The sequence below is a fragment of the Pinus tabuliformis genome, chromosome 5_1 (genome assembly GCF_031772625.1).
Source record: "Pinus tabuliformis cultivar Carrire ecotype Pingquan chromosome 5_1, CPIR1, whole genome shotgun sequence".
Classification (NCBI taxonomy): Eukaryota; Viridiplantae; Streptophyta; class Pinopsida; order Pinales; family Pinaceae; genus Pinus; species Pinus tabuliformis.
In genome coordinates, this window is record NC_142305.1 from 858,798,015 (window position 1) to 858,811,388 (window position 13,374).

The following is a 13,374-nucleotide window of genomic DNA, read 5'->3' on the forward strand; positions in this document are numbered from 1 at the left end:
TATACCTCAACTCGAATTAACTAAACCAACTAAGTCAAATTAACTTATTTAACTCGTACATGGATGAGTTATTTATGAGTGAATCATTTGTTAATTGGTTGAAAACATGAAGGAGCACCCCACTATCTGACCTCCTACTAGTTCCTCCAACAGTTGGAACTAGTTTAACTGACTTTAAGTCAGTTAAACTGAATTAATTAATTACAACTCAAAATAAACTCAACCAGGGATCCTATAAAGTAGGAGACACTTTACATGATTCAAGTTAGACCCTCAAGTAGAATTAAATAAACCAACTAAGTCAAATTAAGTTAGTTAACTCGTACAAGTTGTCTTGTGATGTGGAATTACAATTTTTCTCCTATTTTTATTCAAGGACAAAATTAATTTAGGAATTTGTTGTTGCATTTTCAACACCTTATTTATCCGTAAAAATTGTAAGGCGCATAGCCCAGGCCGCTAGAGTACATGAGTTAATCGACCCTAGTTTGGCTCATTTATCCCATCTTTGAATATTGAAGGACACTAGGAATGAAGGTTAAAGGGACATAAGTTAGTCTCCCTTAGTTCTTTAAACCCACATTCATCTCCCTTTTATCCAATTTTTTTGCTCCTTGACTTCATATGCCTCCAAAATAAATATTAACAAGGTAAGGAACTGATCTTTTTGTTGGGTGTGGAGCCTGATTATCTTCTTTATTCAAAGGTATCGTTGCATTGGACCCCAGTTCATAATGTGGTGACAACGCCACCCATAAATGTGCACCACTAAGGGGTCTAGGGGGGGCTACGGCAATTATTTGGAGTCTCCCCTTGGTAGGGGGTCGGGGACAGTGCCCCCAAAGCTAAAAATAGATGTAAAATTTCCTTGTAAAATGTTGTAATTTCATAGTCAATCTAGGTCGTTCATTAGGCGGAAATCTGACGGTAGAAGTTATGTTTAATTTAGGGTTTCTTTTTCCCTAGAAGGAAACCCATCACTATATATGAGGGAATTGTATTGCAGCTATGTAGATATGTATTATGAGCGAGAAAGAGAGAAAAAATTGTGTGAGAGCGAAGAGGAAATTACAGTGGATCTGTTGTAGGTTGTATCTCTTCATTTTGTTGGATAATATAAAAGGAAGGACTGGTTGTTTCTCCATGGACGTAGCACAAATTGGGTGAACCACATATATCTGTGTCTCTCTTATTTTATGTGTTTTCTGTGTTTATATTTCTGCAATATATTTTATGTGTTCCATTGCTCTGTAATATATAATTTTCTAACAACTCGTATCAGAGTCGAAGGTCTATTTGGCTGATAAACTCACAAGAGAGAAGGGTTCTTGGTTCGAGTGGGAGCCATGGCAAAAGATGGTAGGTTTAGGGTCGAAAATTTTAATGGCCAAAAGTACTAGCTATGGAAGATGCAGATGGAATATTACTTGTATAAGAAAGATCTGTTCCTACCATTGAGCAGAAAGACAAAGAATCTGATGAGTATGACAGACACAGAATGAGATATTCTCGACAGAAAGGCACCTGGAACAATACGGTTGTTCCTAGCGGTGTCGGTATCCTTTAATATTTCAAAGGAAACGACAACAAAGGGTTTAATGTCGGCATTGGCCAAATTATATGAAAAACCCTCAGCCTCAAATAAGGTATTTCTAATGAAGCGTTTATTTAATATGAAGATGTCAAAAGCTGGATCTGTTGCTGATCATATAAATGAATTTAATACAGTTACTAGCCAGTTAAGTTCTGTAGGGGTAACTTTTGATGATGAAGTTAGGGATATGTTATTTCTATGCTCATTGTCAGAAAGTTGGAACGGTTTAGTTATGGCCATTAGTAACTCTATCTCTAGATCTAGTACTTTAAAGTTTGATGATGTTTTCGGTGCAATCCTTAGCAAGGAAATGCGATGAAAAAGCTCATATGAGACATCAGGTAGTGCTTTGACTACAGAGACTAGGGGAAGAAAAATAGAAAGAGAAAAGAGCCCAAGATATCACAGTAAGTCAAGGAAAGGCGGATCCAAGCCCAGATCAGGGATAGTGTGCCAGAAATGCGGGAATACATGACAACTAAAGAAAGACTGCAAGTCTCATAAGGGAAAAGAAGGAGACGTGCAGCAAGAAAACAATCATGAAGCGAATGTGACAGGTGATGTGTTGCAAGATGCTTTGATTCTTTCATTAGAAAATATTATTGATGTCGGGGTGGTAGATTCATGGGCCTCATTCCATGCCACGCCTGATAGGAAACATTTTCATGATTATGTTCAAGGAGATCTCGGACAGGTTCGATTGGGTGATGATAAACCCTATAAAATCATCGGAATGGGTACATTTGTCATAAAAAATCAAAATGGAAATCAATGGTTGTTGAAGGAGGTAATGCATGTTTTAGATCTGAAGAAAAATCTGATTTCAACAAGGTAATTGGGAGGTGAAGGTTGTGTAACAACTTTTACAAATAAAGTCTGGAAGGTCACTAAAGGAGCCCTGGTAATAGAAAAAGGAGAAAAGTTTGGTACATTGTATTTATGCAATGGTATTTCTAATTTTGTTAATGCTTTAACCTCTATAGGAGCAGACATAGCATTGTGGCATCATAGGCTCGGGCACATGAGTGAGAAGGGGATGCAGATTCTTCACTCAAGAAATTTATTAATAGGTTTGAAGCATGTTGATTTGGAATTCTGTGAGAATTATGTTTACGGAAAACAGAAGAGAGTTAGATACCTCAGAGTTGGGAAAGAAAAGAAGAGCGAAATATTAGATCTTGTGCATATAGATGTATGGATACCTACTCATGTATCATCTCTCGGTGGCTCTCATTATTATGTTACTTTTATTGATGGTGCAACCAGAAAAAACCTAGATTCATCGTATTCAAAATAAATCTGATGTATTTGATACTTTCAAGAAATGGAAAGATTTGGTTGAAAATGAAACAGGAAAAAGGTTGAAGTGTCTCAGATCAGAAAATGGAGATGAATATTGTAGCAAAGAGTTTGATAGGTATTATTCAGATAATGGAATTCGCAGAGAGGAGACAATTTCAGGAACACCACAAGAAAATGGTGTGTGAGAAAGGATGAACATGACAATCATGGAGCGTGCAAGGTGCATGAGACTGCATGTAGGATTGCCTTTACAATTTTGGGCAGATGTTGTAGATATTGTTGTTTATCTAATAAACAGAGGGCCTTCAAGTTCCTTGGATGGTGGTATTCCAGATGAGGCATGGACATGTAAAAAGGTAAACTACTCATTTTTAAATACTTTTGGTTGTGAAGCCTTTGTCCACATTAATAAAGAAAATAGAACAAAGCTTGAGGTAAAATCAAAGAAATGTACATTTATTGGATATGGTGTTAATGATTTTGGTTATCGCTTTTATGATTATGAAAAACACAAAATCATTAGGAGCAGAGATGTCATATTCAATGAAAAAGGTTTTATATAAGGATCAGATGCAGAAAAAGAAAATAGAGAATACACAATGCATGATGAGATCACAGAAAAAGTGAAAGTGCCTGAAAATCATAATGATCAACATCCAAAACAACAACAACAAGCACCTCAAACACCTGAAAGTGGTGTTAGAAGATCTACCAGGATAAGTAGACACCCTGAACGATGCTCTCCTTCATTATATTATGTATTGTTGACTACTTCTTGTGAACCAGAATGTTATGAAGAAGTAGTGACGTAGAAACCAAGAAGTGGTGGGAGAAAGCCATGAAAGAAGAGATGGACTCCTTAGCACATAACCAGACTTAGGACTTGTTCAGGTTGCTTGCAGGTAAAACAACATTGTAGAATAAATGGGTTTACAGGTTGAAGGAAGAAGATGGGGGTAGAAAAAGTTATAAAGATAGACTTGTGGTGAAGGGGTTTGCACAAAAAAAAGGGTATAGACTTTGACTTCAATCAGAACTATTTTAAGTCTAGTAGCAGCTGAATATTTACATCTTGAGTAGTTAGATGTAAAGACAACCTTTCTCCATGGGGATTTGGAGGAAGAGATATATATGCAGCAACCACAAGGATATGAGGTAAAAGGGAAAGAGAAACTAGTGTGCAGGTTGAAGAAGATCTTGTATGGCTTAAAACAGGCTCCAAGGCAGTGGTATCTAAAATTTGACAACTTTATGTCTGAACAAGGTTATACTAGATGTCACTCCGATCATTGTGTTTATCTCAAAAGGAAAAATGATGGCAGCTCTATTATATTGTTATTGTATGTAGATGACATGCTTGTTGTAGGTTCTAACATGCTAGAAATAAATGTGCTCAAAAGAAAATTAGCAAACTCATTTGCAATGAAGGATTTGGGTGCTACAAAACAAATCCTTGGTATGAGAATAACTAAAGATAGGAAGAATCGAAAATTAACATTGTCTCAAAGTGAGTACATAGAAAAGGTGTTGAAAAGATTTAATATGCAGAATGCAAAACCAGTTAGTATACCTTTGGCTATACATTTCAAACTAATTAAGGAGGTGTGTCCCAAGGCTCAGGAAGAAATGGCTTATATTTCTAAATTTCCATATGCATCAGTGTTAGGTTCCCATTTTGTCTATTTTTTACTGTATATTTTGCCATTGTATTACCCTCTTCAACCCTTAAGTGAAAGCCTTTGCTAGTGTTTTGGCTTAATCACTCCAAAAGGTACAGAATAACTTCCCTCATTACTACATGTTTAATTATTCAACACGTAATCATGTTATCTTTATAATTATTCCCTGAAGTTGATTAAAGTGTTGACTAATTGCTGAAACTGCCTAACTGGCAGGATCACATTTTTTCGTTGCTGAAACAGCAGAAACAGCTCAAACTGTGAAGCTGAAACAGCAAGAATAGCATGAACCTCGAAGCTGAAACAGCACGAACAGCACGCGCACTTTGAGGAACAGTTGGGATTTACGTAACAAATCTGCATCGGCAAAGGAGTCTGACCGATTACTATATTGGTCGTAATGATCATGATCCTCATGGCTGTAACAATATTTTGTTATCAAGAACTGACTTTCTTATTTTTGGTACAAAAGGGTTGAATCCGAATGTATGAAAATCTGTTGTAATAGATGTCTCCTCTATAAAGAGGAGACATCTACATTAGAGAGAGAGACAGGGAGGAGGGAAACACACTGTAACACAAAACTTGTAGTGAAGGGATGAGTTTGAATTTCTTTTTGTAATATGGTTTATTGGCAGATGAATACAATCCTGTTCTGAGTATTTTACCTTAATTCCTATGTTCTGGGGAATCTTGTGAGAAGGACAGGGCCCACATTCATCACAAGATTCACCCATCTTCTTTCTGTTGTGTGGTGTGTGTTCGATTTCTGTTTATATTACAGTTACTTCTTCTAATGATATTTACTTTTGCTGAAACTCTGTTTTCCTTTCTAACTGATTGATGTTGCATATGAGTGCCTCACTAGTGATTAGGATTTACAGAGTGTATGGGTGAACTGGACAACAGAGGCAGGTGCTGAAAGTCCTTACTCTGAGGATAGGGTCCTGATCCTTTGTTGCAAGACAGCCATCACTTCCTTTTGCAGATTTGTTTCCTTTAATTTATTTGTTCTTACTTTATTTTCTGCAATAGGTTGTAACTATTGTAACACAGAGTAGGGATTTAATAGATAGTAGACTGTTTATACTACAGCTTTTAATACCATTAAGATTGAGTACATACAGTACGTAGTCACCTTTGGAATAATCAGACTTTCCCGGGTTGATAATTAATGTGGCACTCGACTATTTTATTATTAAACAATTAAAGTGACCAACATTTTGGCGCCGTTGTCGGGGAAGGCGACTGAAGATTTTAAGGGTATTAACATTTTTCTTTAGAAGTGCAGGATGCATGAGAGGATGCAAGAAGGTTAACCATTCAGGTGGCAAAGGCAAAGAAGGAGGAAGAAAAACTTTTATTGACGATATTATTTCAAAAGCTGAGACATCCCAGAGGTTAAGCTCTCGAAGGCCACAGACCCAACACTCTTCACATACAGATTTTCAGACAGAGGAAGTAGTGGGGCTAGAGAGGGTTATAGAACCATCAGAATATACTGAGGAACCGGTGGAAGAAGACGAACGACCAGTAGAAGAACCAATAGAGGAAGCTAAGGTGGAGGAACCAGTGCAGGACATTGAAATCCCAACAGAAAATTCCGAAGACTGGGAAAGCGCATCAGGAAAACAACCAATGGAGGATAACAATGAAGGACTTTTCGGTGGAGGTCGTAGAATAGAGGGAAGGGGAGAAAATTCTCTCTCCACCCTGGAATTCCCCATTGGAGATCTTCCCAGCGGAGCAACTCCTATGAAGAATATACCATTTTCAGCATTACCCAATTTCCATGGGTTATCCACAGAAGATCCTGATGAATTTCTTTTTGAATATGATATACTGTGTAGAAGCTATGACTATGTTAATTCTGCTCAAAAATTAAAGTTGTTTCCAACTACATTAAAAGGGGACGCATTAAGATGGTTCATGAGCTTGGGAGCTCATGTGATTACAACATGGGACCAGATGAAGGAGAAATTTTTGGCTATATACCAAGATTATTGTCGAACAAGAGAAAGGAAGGAGGAATTATTCAAGATGACTCAGAAGGAGGATGAAAGTCTGGAGGACTTCGTGGAAAGGCTACAATATAACTTACAGCGATCTGATCATCCTGATATGAGTAAGGATATTCTCAAGTCAATATTGCTAAAAGGGGTACGAGATGATTGTTTAGATATGTTGAATATGCTTGGAAAAGGAGACATATCTAAGGAATACTATGATGAGATTATCAATCTCTGTAAAAGATGTTCGAGAGGAGCAGCAAGCAGACCAAGGAGCAAAGATAGTACATACTCAAGAGTCCAGAAATCAGCAAGTGGAGTAGCAACACGGGCCGAAATAGGTAACTTACTTGAAGAATTTAAAACTGAAATGTTAAGATCTTTTGCTTCACAAATTGATACCTTGCAGGTTAAAAAGAAGCAGGTAGAAGCAGAAGCTGCTCTGGCTATTTTCTGCTCTAAATGCAGGGGAAAACACCCACTAAGGGAATGCCCCCTGGACAAGGTACCAATCTGCACTATCTGTGAAAAGGACCATGAGACTCAATAATGCTCTTCTTTGCCAGGAATAAAAGAAGCACTGCAGCCAACTGAAGAAGAAGCTGAAGCAGTGTACCTCCTCACAAAGAGAAGACAATGGCAACCACGAGGACAATGTACAAATTCTAACATGTCGTTTAATCGTTGGAATAATCATCCTCCTTTTCAAACAAACTACCCACCCTTCAACCAAATGCAGTACCCACACCTTAATCAAATGAATTTTCCACCCATGCAGCAACCAAACCCTCCTTTTGTTGATCCTACAATGTGGAATCCCTGGGCTCTACAGCAAACCTATTTTAATCAATGGAACCCGAATTGGACAGCTCCACAGATCCCATTTCCAAACCAATTACCTCAGTATCAGCAATCTCTCTCCTTACCGTCAAATGCCCCACCTAATAATCAAACAATAAGACCCCAGCTGCCTGTACAACCTAACCCCAACCCAAATAATAATAAAGCTTTGCAAGTAATTGATGTTCAAAACCAACTGGTTTCCCCTATGCAATGTAATGACATTCATTTACACTCTGGAAGAATAGTTGAACCCATTATTGATGACATCACTTCCGATTCTGATAAAGAAGAAATCGAAAAAGAAAAGTCATCTAATGCTGAAACAGTTGGATCATCCTCTAATAACAATGCTGAAACAGTTGAAACATCCTCTAAAAAGACTGCTGAAGCAGCAGAGCCACCATTCCCTGAACGTTTGGCTCTTACCAAAACACTTGAGCCACCTGCTTTTAATCTGTTAGGAGAGCTGCAGAATTTTTATGTTAAAATTCTACTCTTACAAGCACTAAGAGATGTACCAATTTATGCTAGAACTGTTAGAGATATTTGTATTAAGAAACCTGGAAGAAAAGCTAAAGACCCCCTCACAGTTCATGTGATGGGTGATCTAGCTGCTCTAATGTCAGAAAAAAATCCCCCTGTGAAATATGGTGACCCTGGTCACCCTACAGTCACAGTTCAGGTTGGTAAAACCTTTGTTTCTAGAGTTCTAGTAGATCTGGGTGCTGCAATAAACATCATGACACTTGAAACAGCATAGTTACTGTAGTTAAAAAATTTTATTAGGGAAACCCCAACCATTCTAGAGCTGGCTGACCGCTCCACAATCAAACCTGAAGGAGTCATTGAAGACCTGATAATTTCAGTCGAATCTTGGAACTACCCAGCTGATTTTGTGGTGTTACAGACCAAAAATAAGTTGGGGGGTCATCCATTGATTCTAGGGAGACCTTGGCTGGCTACAGCAGATGCCTTCATTAGCTGTAGGTCGAGTTCAATGACAATTTCTAATGGATGTGAAACCAAACAGCTTACTCTGTATCCTCATGCCACACCTATGATTAACAATGATATCTCTGTGTGGTTAGATTATGAGGATGATGAGACTCAACCCATCTTGACTGTCGGACAAGCCCTAACTTTTAAAGATTCAACCGAAGATGAATTAATTAGTAGCTTTATTTCTGAACCTTCTTCGGTTAACTCTGAAATACATGATCACTTAACTACAATCTTGGAATATAAATCACAGCAAAATCTTAAAATTGAAGACTTATCTCAGACATCAGCTGACACCCCCTCCAAAAGTATAGCAGTCAAAATCGAGCCTGGCAAAACATTAAATATAAACCCTAACCTAACAGATGCTGAAACACAACAGTTAATGAAGTTACTCCACGAGAATAAACAAGCATTCACATGGGATTACACAGATATGAAGGGAATTTCTTCTGAATTATGTACTCACCGAATTTATATTAAAGAAGGATCCCGCCCAGTCTGCCAACCCCAACGACGAATGAATCCCAATTTAAGGGAAATTGTGAAAGAAGAACTTCAAAAACTGTTGAATGCAGGATTTATATATCCTATATCTGATAGTGAATGGGTTTCACCATTAGTAATAGTACCTAAGAAAAATGGGAAATGGAGAGTGTGTGTGGATTATAGAGCTTTGAATAAGGCTACTCAGAAAGATCATTTTCCCTTACCATTTATTGATCAGGTACTAGATAATTTGGCAAGTAAGAGATTCTTTTCCTTTTTGGATGGACTTAGTGGTTATAATCAGATCAAGATTGCACCCCAAGATCAGGACAAGACCACTTTTACTAGTCCATGGGGGACTTTTGCCTATAAAGTTCTTCCATTTGGACTATGTAATGCCCCAGCAACATTCCAAAGAGCGGTGATAGGAATTTTTTCTGATATGCTTAATGATTCCTTAGAAATATTTATGGATGACTTTACTCCTTATGTTTTGACTTTTGAAGATGCTTTACAAAACCTTGAAAAAGTATTTAAACGGTGTATAGAAGCACATCTTGCCTTAAGTACTGAAAAATGTCATATGATGATGAATCAAGGTATTGTTTTGGGACACTTCATTTCATTCCTAGGAATTCAGGTTGATCCATCTAAAGTACAAGTAATTCAGACTCTGCCTATCCCGAAAACACAAACTGATGTAAGAAGCTTTTTAGGACATGTTGGATATTATAGAAGATTTATCAAGGACTTTTCTAAAATAGCTTCTCCTTTGTTGTGTTACTTATGAAAAATGTTGAATTTAAGTGGACTGATGGTTGTCAAAAAGCATTTAATGAACTTAAACATCAATTGTCTACAGCTCCCATTTTAAGAGGACCTGACTGGGCACTCCCCTTTCATATATCCTCTGATGCTTCAGATACTGCAATTGGAGCTGTCTTAGGTCAAGAAGAAAACAATCTTCCCTATGCTATCTATTTTATTAGTAAAAATATGACCCCTGCTGAACTTAATTATACAGTCACCGAGAAAGAATTCTTAGCAGTTATTTAAACTATTAATAAGTTTCGACATTATATTACTGGTTACACTACTTTTGTGCATACTGATCACTCGGTCATAAAATATTTAATGAACAAATCAGTTACAAATGCTCGAGTTACCAGATGGTTATTATTATTACAAGAATTTGATATCACAATTGTAGATCGACCAGGTAAAGAAAATGTGGTTGCTGATTTTCTTTCTCGGTTAAAAACTGATGAAAATACTCGAGTAGATGATTCTTTTCCTGATGAATATTTATTTGCAGTATCTGCTCACTCACCTTGGTATGCAGACATTGCCAATTACTTAGTTGCGGGGAAACTACCATCACACCTATCGCACAAAGAAAAAAGAAAGATCGTTCAGCAAAGTGCTAGGTACAGCTGGATAAGTGGGTGTCTCTTTCACACAGGACTCGATCAGGAAATTCGAAGATGCATCAGAGAAGATGAAGTTTATGATATATTGAAGGCTTGCCACGATGGCCCTTGTGGAGGGCATTTTGCAGATAAAAGAACAGCACACAAAGTTCTCAGAATGGGTTACTATTGGCCCTCACTTTTCAAGGACGCAAAGAAATATGTTAGGGCCTGTGATAGCTGTCAGAGAATGGGCCAGCCTAATCACAGGGATGAAATGCCACTTAACCCCTAGGTAATACTTGAACCTTTTGAAAGATGGGCACTAGATTTTATAGGTCCCATTAATCCTCCATCCAATCAAAGAGTTTATATACTGGTTTGCATAGATTATATGACTAAGTGGGTAGAAGCTAAGGCACTCATCAAAGCTAATGAAGAATCAGTGTTAACTTTTCTATTTGAAGAAATCTTTGTTAGGTTTGGTTTGCCTAGAAAACTAGTCACAGATGGAGGACCTCCTTTTAATTCTCATGGCTTCAAAGATACACTCCAAAAATATCACATTAAGCATAAAATGACTACACCTTATCACCCCCAGGCAAATGGGCAAGTGGAAAGTACAAATAAAGTCATAGAAGCCATTTTAACAAAGACAGTCAAGGAGAATAGAAGGGACTGGTTTCAAAGGTTGCCTAAAGCATTATGGGCTTACATAACTACTTGGAGGAACACTACGGGTTTTTCACCTTATGAATTAGTTTATGGTAAAAATGTTGTTTTTCCTGTGGAATTTGAAATCAAAACCTTAAGGACTGCTTTAGCTGTTAACCTTGATTTGACTGATGCACAGACAGCTAGGTTGCAGCAGCTTCAGGAATTGGATGAAAAGAGGTTGGATGCCATCCATCAAACAACCATGCTACAACAGTAAAGAATCAGGTGGCATGACAAAACTATTAAGCACAAGCAGTTCCAAAAAGGTAATTGGGCCTTACTGTATGACTCCCGTTTTGAAAATTTTCAGGGGAAATTAAGAACAAGGTGGCTAGGACCTTATGAAGTAGATGTTGTTTTTCCAAATGGAACAGTCAAACTCCTAACGATTGATGATAGTAGAACACCATTATTAGTGAATGGGTATCGACTACGTTTGTATCAACGGCCTATTTCTAAAGAGGATTTCAAAGCTACTTGCATGACAGACATACACTATACCTTTTTGGGGGAACCAGCTATCCCTCAATGCACTTAATTTCCTGTTTATGTATTTATTTCTAGATTAGATTTCTTAACTAATAATCCCTGTCAAGGGTTGCCATGTTACAATTAATTATTTTGCAGATCTTAGCTTTGGATGGTGGCTGAAAAAGAAAGATTCCAATATAGGAAGAATTAATCTGCAGATTGGAAAAGCATCGCCATGTCATTCCAGATCATAATCCATTTTCCGTTACTGATACACCATTTCCCGCTGCTGATACATCATTTCCCGTTGCTGATACACCATTTCCCGTCGCTGATACACCATTTCCCATTGCTGATACACCATTTCCCGTTGCTGATACACCATTTCCCATCGCTAATACACCATTTCCCGTTGTTGATACACCATTTCCCGTTGCTGATACACCATTTCTCGTTGCTGAAACACTACTTTCCAGTGTCGAAACACCAAATCCCACTGCTTAAACACCAATCTTTTCTATTTTCCTAAATATCCCCATTTTTACTCCCAAGAATGAACTATTACTTCAATCGAAACATATCATTCTTTATTCAAAGGAATCAACCATTTATCCTGTTAATAATACCCCTTCACTACTGCCTCTTGTGAATAATAAAAACCTCGTGTATAAAAACCCTCACACCTTACAACACCCTTTTTTTTATAATGATCATTGACCTATTAAGGACGAGGTAACACTTTTCGGCGCAACAACCAAAGGTAATCGTAAAGGTATGCATGTTATGTGTGAATATTAAATTGTAGTTAATGAAGAGATAGTTGACATGACCGCTAAAAGCGTCGTACTGCCAACCATATCATTCAGCCGCAGTTGGGAGGGATTACCGAAATATCGTAATCAGTACAAGACACGCCCATCACCGCCATCCCTATTCCTCCCGGTTGTGTCTAATCTACCTCGCTTATGCCTTACCACGTCATAATTTCATTTTGCAACATTCTGCTCTGTTTCGACTTCGGAAACTCGGCTCTGCACTTTGTATTCTGCCTAAAACAAGTAACCATGGGTGGAGATGCTATTAGACATGAACTGGGCTCGACGGCATTACTGGAACTTTACCCAGACGCATACCAAATCTTCCTACAGGTGGGATGGGTGGACTATTTCAAAAGACTTCCGGAATTTGATTTGCAGCAAGTTCTCGAATTTTCATGCAACTTGAGGGAGGGGTATTCTACTGTCCAAGGGGTGAGAATCCCAGTAACAGAAGAAGACATAGTACAAGTTTTGGGGCTTCCAACCAACGGCATTTTCTGGTTCAGCAAGAAGCATCTTATCCTCAATGCGCAGTAAGATTTCCTGCTACCTGGGGAGCAGGTGGAAGCCAAAGGCAGGGGGGTTGCGCTTCGGTCATTACCACCGCCTTGGCCTAAAGTTGCAGAATTCGTCAAGCACTACTTCACTTGCGAGGGTCGCTATCAGGTAGTCTACCAACATGACTTCGTCTTATTAAATCATTTGCGGCATGGTCGTCTAGTAAATATGCCTTATTATCTCCTTGGATGTCTGAAAAATATGGCACATTACACTGTGAACGCTAGGCACCAACTCCTCACGCACCATCGTTTGGTCCAACTTCTAATAAATAGAGGCTTTGCCCTGCATAATCCACCTCCCCTCATTAACCCTCCCCAGCAAGCTGAGGGAAATCCTCAGCAAAATGAAGAAAATTCCCAACAAGATGCTGAAACTCAGCAACCAGCAGCAGGAACACCCCAATTAAGCACTGAAAATCTGTTGCAGTCCTCACCCCATGATGAAGCCAAACCGTCCACTCCCATAGTTCACATCCCTACCAAT